The 7,477-nt window shown below is 44.1% G+C and overlaps 1 pseudogene; it reads left to right on the plus strand.

Annotated features, from left to right (window-relative positions):
• Positions 1-5,190: 5,190 nt before the first annotated feature.
• Positions 5,191-5,961, plus strand: LOC124027675 (annotated as a pseudogene).
• The last annotated feature ends 1,516 nt before the right edge of the window (positions 5,962-7,477 follow it).

The following is a 7,477-nucleotide window of genomic DNA, read 5'->3' on the forward strand; positions in this document are numbered from 1 at the left end:
GTTAATGCTCTCTCTTCCTCGCTCTCTTCCTCTCTCTCCTCTCTTGTTAAAGCTCTCTCTTCCTCTTTCTCCTCTCTTGTTAAAGCTCTCTCTTCTCTCTCTCCTCTCTTGTTAAAGCTCTCTCTTCCTCTCTCTCTCCTCTCTTGTTAAAGCTCTCTCTTCCTCTCTCTCTCTCTCTCTTGTTAATGCTCTCTCTTCCTCTCTCTTCCTCTCTCTCCTCTCTTGTTAAAGCTCTCTCTTCCTCTCTCTTCCTCTCTCTCCTCTCTTGTTAATGCTCTCTCTTCCTCTCTTCCTCTCCTCTTGTTAAAGCTCTCTCTTCCTCTCTCTCTTCCTCTCTCTCTCCTCTCTTGTTAATGCTTCCTCTCTCTTCCTCTCTCTTCCTCTCTCAGCCCTCTCTCTTCCTCTCTCTTCCTCTCTTGTTTATGCTCTCTCTTCCCTCTCTCTTCCTCTCTCTCTTCCTCTTTCTCCTCTCTTGTTAAAGCTCTCTCTCTTCCTCTCTTGTTAATGCTCTCTCTTCCTCGCTCTCTTCCTCTCTCTTCCTCTCTTGTTAATGCTCTCTCTTCCTCGCTCTCTTCCTCTCTCTCCTCTCTTGTTAAAGCTCTCACTTCCTCTTTCTCCTCTCTTGTTAATGCTCTCTCTTCCTCTCTCTCTTCCTCTCTCTCTTCTTCCTCTCTCTCCTCTCTTGTTAAAGCTCTCTCTTCTCTCTCTTCTCTCTCCTCTCTTGTTAAAGCTCTCTCTTCCTCTTTCTCCTCTCTGCTTAATTCTCTTTCCCTCTCCTCTCTTGTTAAAGCTCTCTCTTCTCTCTTTCTCCTCTCTTGTTAAAGCTCTCTCTTCCTCTTTCTCCTCTCTTGTTAAAGCTCTCTCTTCCTCTCTCTCCTCTCTTGTTAAAGCTCTCTCTTCCTCTCTCTCCTCTCTTGTTAAAGCTCTCTTCTTCCTCTCTCTTCCTCTTTCTCCTCTCTTGTTAAAGCTCTCTCTTCCTCTTTCTCCTCTCTTGTTAAAGCTCTCTCTCTCTCTTCCTCTCTCTCCTCTCTTGTTAAAGCTCTCTCTTCCTCTCTCTCTCCTCTCTTGTTAATGCCCTCTTTTTCTCTCTCTCTCTCTCTCTCTTGTTAATGCCCTCTTTCTCTCTCCTCTCTTGTTAATGCCCTCTTTCTCTCTCTCTCTCTCTCTCTCCTCTCTTGTTAATGCCCTCTTCTCTCTCTCTTTCTCTCTCCTTCTTGTTAATGCCCTCTTTCTCTCTCCTCTCTTGTTAATGCCCTCTTTCTCTCTCTCCTCTCTTGTTAAAGCTCTCTCTTCCTCTTTCTCCTCTCTTGTTAAAGCTCTCTCTTCCTCTCTCTCCTCTCTTGTTAAAGCTCTCTCTTCCTCTCTCTCCTCTCTTGTTAAAGCTCTCTCTTCCTCTCTCTCCTCTCTTGTTAATGCCCTCTTTCTCTCTCTCTTCTCTCTCTCTCCTCTCTTGTTAATGCTCTTTCTCTTTCTCTCTCCTCTCTTGTTAATGCCCTCTTTCTCTCTCCTCTCTTGTTAATGCCCTCTTTCTCTCTCCTCTATTGTTAATGCCCTCTTTCTCTCTCCTCTATTCTTAATGCCCTCTTTCTCTCTCCTCTATTGTTAATGCCCTCTTTCTCTCTCCTCTCTTGTTAATGCCCTCTTTCTCTCTCCTCTCTTGTTAATGCCCTCTTTTCTCTCTCTCTTCCTCTCTCTCCTCTATTGTTAATGCCCTCTTTCTCTTTCCTCTATTGTTAATGCCCTCTTTCTCTTTCCTCTATTGTTAATGCCCTCTTTCTCTCTCCTCTATTGTTAATGCCCTCTTTCTCTCTCCTCTCTTGTTAATGCCCTCTTTCTCTCTCCTCTATTGTTAATGCCTTTCTCTTTTCTCTCCTCTATTGTTAATGCCCTCTTTCTCTCTCCTCTCTTGTTAATGCCCTCTTTCTCTCTCCTCTATTGTTAATGCCCTCTTCTCTCTCTCCTCTATTGTTAATGCCTCTCTTTCTCTCTCTCTCTCCTCTCTTGTTAATGCCCTCTTTCTCTCTCTCTTCCTCTCTCTCCTCTCTTGTTAATGCTCTCTTTTTCTCTCCTTCTCTAAATATGTCATTACTTCCTGCTATATATCATTCTAATCATCCAATCAGGTAGTCTCTTAACATTGACCATGCTGTCAATCCAGCATGACTTCTGCCGTGTTCAACAACTGGGAAATCTCAATATATATATATAACTCACTGAAGTCTGAGATTTAGTAAGGATCTGACATCGGTGTTCCTATACCGGGACGGTTGTTGGATCGGTGTCCCTATACCGGGACGCTTGTGGGATCGGTGTCCCTATACCGGGACGGTTGTGGGATCGGTGTCCCTATACCGGGGACGGTTGTTGGATCGGTGTCCCTATACCGGGACGGTTGTGGGATCGGTGTCCCTATACCGGGACTATCGGTTGTTGGATCGGTGTCCCTATACCGGGACGGTTGGGGATCGGTGTCCCTATACCGGGACGGTTGTTGGATCGGTGTCCCTATACCGGGACGGTTGTTGGATCGGTGTCCCTATACCGGGACGGTTTGGGGATCGGTGTCCCTATACCGGGACGGTTGTTGGACAGACTAAATATGTGTCCCTATATGGGGACGGTTGTTGGATCGGTGTTCCTAGACGGCACGGTTGTTGGATCGGTGTTCCTATACCGGGACAGGTTGTGGGATCGGTGTCCCTATACCGGGATCGGTGTCCCGACTGTTGTGGGATCGGTGTCCCTATACCGGGACGGTTGTGGGATCGGTGTTCCTATACCGGGACGGTTGTGGGATCGGTGTCCGTATACCGGGACGGTTGTTGGATCGGTGTCCCTATACCGGGACGGTTGTTGGATCGGTGTTCCTATACCGGGACGGTTGTTGGATCGGTGTTCCTATACCGGGACGGTTGTGGGATCGGTGTCCCTATACCGGGACGGTTGTTGCTAACCTGCGCTAATGTGACTAGAATGATGCTGTAAGTAACAGCACACTTTCCAGGACATAGACATGTCTGATATGGGCACAATGCTTACAGTCTTGTTAATCGAACTGCACTGTCCAATTTACGGTAACTATTACAGTGAACAAATACCATGCTGTTGCACAACAACAACAAAAAACATATCTCACGGGAACTGGTTTGATACATTCACCTCTGAAGGTAAATAGTGTACTTACATGTACTTACATTCAGTAATCTTGCTCTGATTTGTCATCCTGAGGATCCCAGAGATACAATGTAGGATCGTTTTGTTTGGTAAAATCTATTTTTATATTCAAATGTAGGAACTGGTATCTATAGTTTGAACCTCTGCTGTCTCTGGACACAGCCTGGGATTGAACCCGGGTCTGTAGTGACGCCTCAAGCACTGCGATGCAGTGTATACTGCATATTGTGACAGACAGCAGGACTATAGACTGTATATTGTGACAGACAGCAGGACTATAGACTGTAGGACTATGTGACAGACAGCAGGAGTATAGACTGTATATTGTGACAGGCAGCAGGAGTATAGACTGTATATTGTGACAGACAGCAGGACTATAGACTGTATATTGTGACAGACAGCAGGAGTATAGACTGTATATTGTGACAGACAGCAGGACTATAGACTGTATATTGTGACAGACAGCAGGAGTATAGACTGTATATTGTGACAGACAGCAGGACTATAGACTGTATATTGTGACAGGCAGCAGGAGTATAGACTGTATATTGTGACAGACAGCAGGAGTATAGACTGTATATTGTGACAGACAGCAGGACTATAGACTGTATATTGTGACAGACAGCAGGACTATAGACTGTATATTGTGACAGACAGCAGGAGTATAGACTGTATATTGTGACAGACAGCAGGACTATAGACTGTATATTGTGACAGACAGCAGGAGTATAGACTGTATATTGTGACAGGCAGCAGGAGTATAGACTGTATATTGTGACAGACAGCAGGACTCTAGACTGTATATTGTGACAGACAGCAGGAGTATAGACTGTATATTGTGACAGACAGCAGGAGTATAGACTGTATATTGTGACAGGCAGCAGGAGTATAGACTGTATATTGTGACAGACAGCAGGAGTATAGACTGTATATTGTGACAGACAGCAGGAGTATAGACTGTATATTGTGACAGGCAGCAGGTCTATAGACTGTATATTGTGACAGACAGCAGGAGTATAGACTGTATATTGTGACAGACAGCAGGAGTATAGACTGTATATTGTGACAGGCAGCAGGTCTATAGACTGTATATTGTGACAGACAGCAGGAGTATAGACTGTATATTGTGACAGGCAGCAGGTCTATAGACTGTATATTGTGACAGACAGCAGGAGTATAGACTGTATATTGTGACAGGCAGCAGGTCTATAGACTGTATATTGTGACAGGCAGCAGGTCTATAGACTGTATATTGTGACAGACAGCAGGACTATAGACTGTATATTGTGACAGACAGCAGGGTTACGCCGGTTCTCTCTCCACCATCAGATGGCGCTAACATACAGTACTTCTGTAACGTTCTCTCATCGTGTTTCAGATGGCGTTTACATATTTATGTAAAGTTCTCATCGTTTTTCGCTGGAAAAATGTAACCACCAGGCCTAGTATTATGATCCATTACAAATAACTCATAGAATATGCTCATTCCCAATTTGCCTAAAATAATGCATATTTGTAGATTATTAGGTTATTATAGGCTATTTTACACGTGTATTGACCATTGAAAGTGCATTTAGTCCGTGAGATGTTAGGAAATACAACTTCACTTGTTTTTATGCAAGTTTTGTGTTTAAACCCCCAACAAATCCGCTGCGGAGCCGAGCAAACCGTGCGCACCTGGCAAGCTGCATGGACCGCACAAGAGAGAGAGGGGACAGGCACAAGTCTACTAGAGGACACCTCCAAAGATCCAACTGTCCCAACACTGGGACATTCCTTTACACGGGTCGCCCTCTGAATAAAACCCAGCATGCCTGGTAATGTTTGTCAAAGGGTGGTAATAATGTATGTAATACGGCTGTAATAAGGTATGACGCTCTATATTTACGTTAGTGTGGGCTACACATGTCGTTTGAACTTCAGCACAGCTCTCGGCAGTGTTCTGTGTGGATAGAAATGTGATTTGCTTAGTGGGATTGCGCTTCGAGTTTGCTCCACCCAAAAGGATATGGGCTGTTGGAGCAGGGACTGGGTTATGTTGCCAAAAAAAATAGCCGTTAACTGAAGTTGCTGAACTATTGGAAAGCCACGCTGAGAAGTTCGGGGGTAAAGTCCTATTTGAGTTTTAATCACATGGCATTTTAAGAATGCTTCAAAGATGGCGGTAGCTACAGTAATTTCGAGGAACGGAGTACAAAAAAGTGGATTTTTGGAGGTTTTAGTGAGGGACCGATGGCACAATGTTTTGGCCAATTTGAACGAAGAAGCTCTAACGTTGAGTTGCGAGGACCTGGGAGAGAATGTGACCCTAAACGGCATCACCAATGGATCTTACGGGTGCAACGCAACTCACCCGGATCACACAAACAGTCCGAAAACTGCGGTGAGGACAGCTTTCCGGATTTACAGGAGCAAGTCCCAGAGGCGATCGCAAACAGAAAAAGATGTGTGAAAGTAGTAAAGCAGGAGGTAGGAGGACTCGGCATCAGCATAAAGGGAGGAAAGAGAATAAAATGCCGATACTTATTAGTAAGATCTTCAAAGGTCTGGCTGCGGATCAAACCCAAGCCTTGTATGTCGGTGACGCGATTCTGTCGGTGAACGGTGTGAACCTGCGGGACGCTACGCATGACGAGGCGGTGCAGGGGCTCAAACGAGCCGGGAGAGAGGTGACGCTCGAAGGTAAGAACGGAACGGGACCAACTGGCGTTCGATACATTCGTTCTTGGTGAAGTGTGGGGGCCCGGGGGCATCCTCAAATCTAAATGCAGGCTGCCAGAGGAATTACGCACATTAATATTTCTACTCTCAAACATATGAGTGATCAACCTCTGTCAACTGGGTCCACAAACAAACATGATTATTTTTTTCTTCTTCGATTTTCTAAATACTTTCAATATTATTAATTTCCATGTCGGCTCAATGCCGTGGCAAAAGGATGTCCATTTGAAACTCCAAAATAGTTTTACATTTCTTTGGGCAATAATGAAGATTAACTGAAATGCTTATGTTGTTTCTTGCAATAGCCTTCCGTGACTTTAAAGATTATTTATCTCGAAACGGTGATTCCTAAAAGATGCATCAGCTGATATCTCAAAGTGCTGTACAGAAACCCAGCCTAAAACCCCAAACAGCAAGTAATGCAGGTGTAGAAGCACGGTGGCTAGGAAAAACTCCCTAGAAAGGCCAAAACCTAGGAAGAAACCTAGAGAGGAACCAGGCTATGTGGGGTGGCCAGTCCTCTTCTGGCTGTGTCTGGTGGAGATTATAACAGAACATGGCCAAGATGTTCAAATGTTCATAAATTACCAGTATGGTCAAATAATAGTAGTTGTCGAGGGTGCAGCAAGTCAGCACCTCAGAGTAAATGTCAGTTGGCTTTTCATAGCCGATCATGACAGAATAGGAATTTTGAATGAAGTAAAACATCAACTCTGTCAGAGTGCTGAAAAATCTAATAGAATGATTGTTTTTATTGGGGATTTTTAAATGAATTATTTTCCATACTTTACAAACGTTTGTATTTAACTTCTACTTTTAGAGGCAAAAATATATCTGTTTTGAGTATCTGTTGTCAACTCCGTAAGTGGCTTGTCAACTCTGTCACTTGATGGCTAACCACCTTAAAAATATTATTTTTTTGTGTGTCAATATTCTGAAAATAATGTGTATCATTGTTCTGCAACATTTAACTGCTGTACAAGACCTGTTGGTTCATGTTTTGTTAAATGTTGTTTTACGTTCTAAATCTAGAAAAACTAAAATGAGCCATGGAGCATTATATAGTGCTATAAAACAAAACATTTTCACCTGCTAAAATAAATGTTTTCAACAGGCCTATCAGCAACGTCAACAGTTTACAGAATAAGGAAATAATAGTATGTCCCTTGTTGATAAATATTTAGGCGACTCCCTCTCCATGTTGCGAAATCAAATACTTTGAATTTCTGAGGAAATCTTTTATCATCCAACCTTGGGAACGTACATCACAGGACTGGGAGTGTAAACAGGACTGGGAGTGTAAACAGGACTGGGAGTGTAAACAGGACTGGGAGGTAAACAGGACTGGGAGTGTAAACAGGACTGGGAGTGTAAAACAGGACTGGGAGTGTAAACAGGACTGGGAGTGTAATATCCAAGTTTTGCCCAAAACAACACAGGCTGGCTGGCTGGCTGGCTGGCTGGCTGGCTGGCTGGCTGGCTGGCTGGCTGGCTGGCTGGCTGGCTGGCTGGCACACACACGCAAATAATAAAAAATGTCACCATTTCACATTTCTCTGCATTTCTCTGCATCCAAGAATCC

This window comes from Oncorhynchus gorbuscha, unplaced genomic scaffold (genome assembly GCF_021184085.1).
Source record: "Oncorhynchus gorbuscha isolate QuinsamMale2020 ecotype Even-year unplaced genomic scaffold, OgorEven_v1.0 Un_scaffold_3455, whole genome shotgun sequence".
Lineage (NCBI taxonomy): Eukaryota > Metazoa > Chordata > Actinopteri > Salmoniformes > Salmonidae > Oncorhynchus > Oncorhynchus gorbuscha.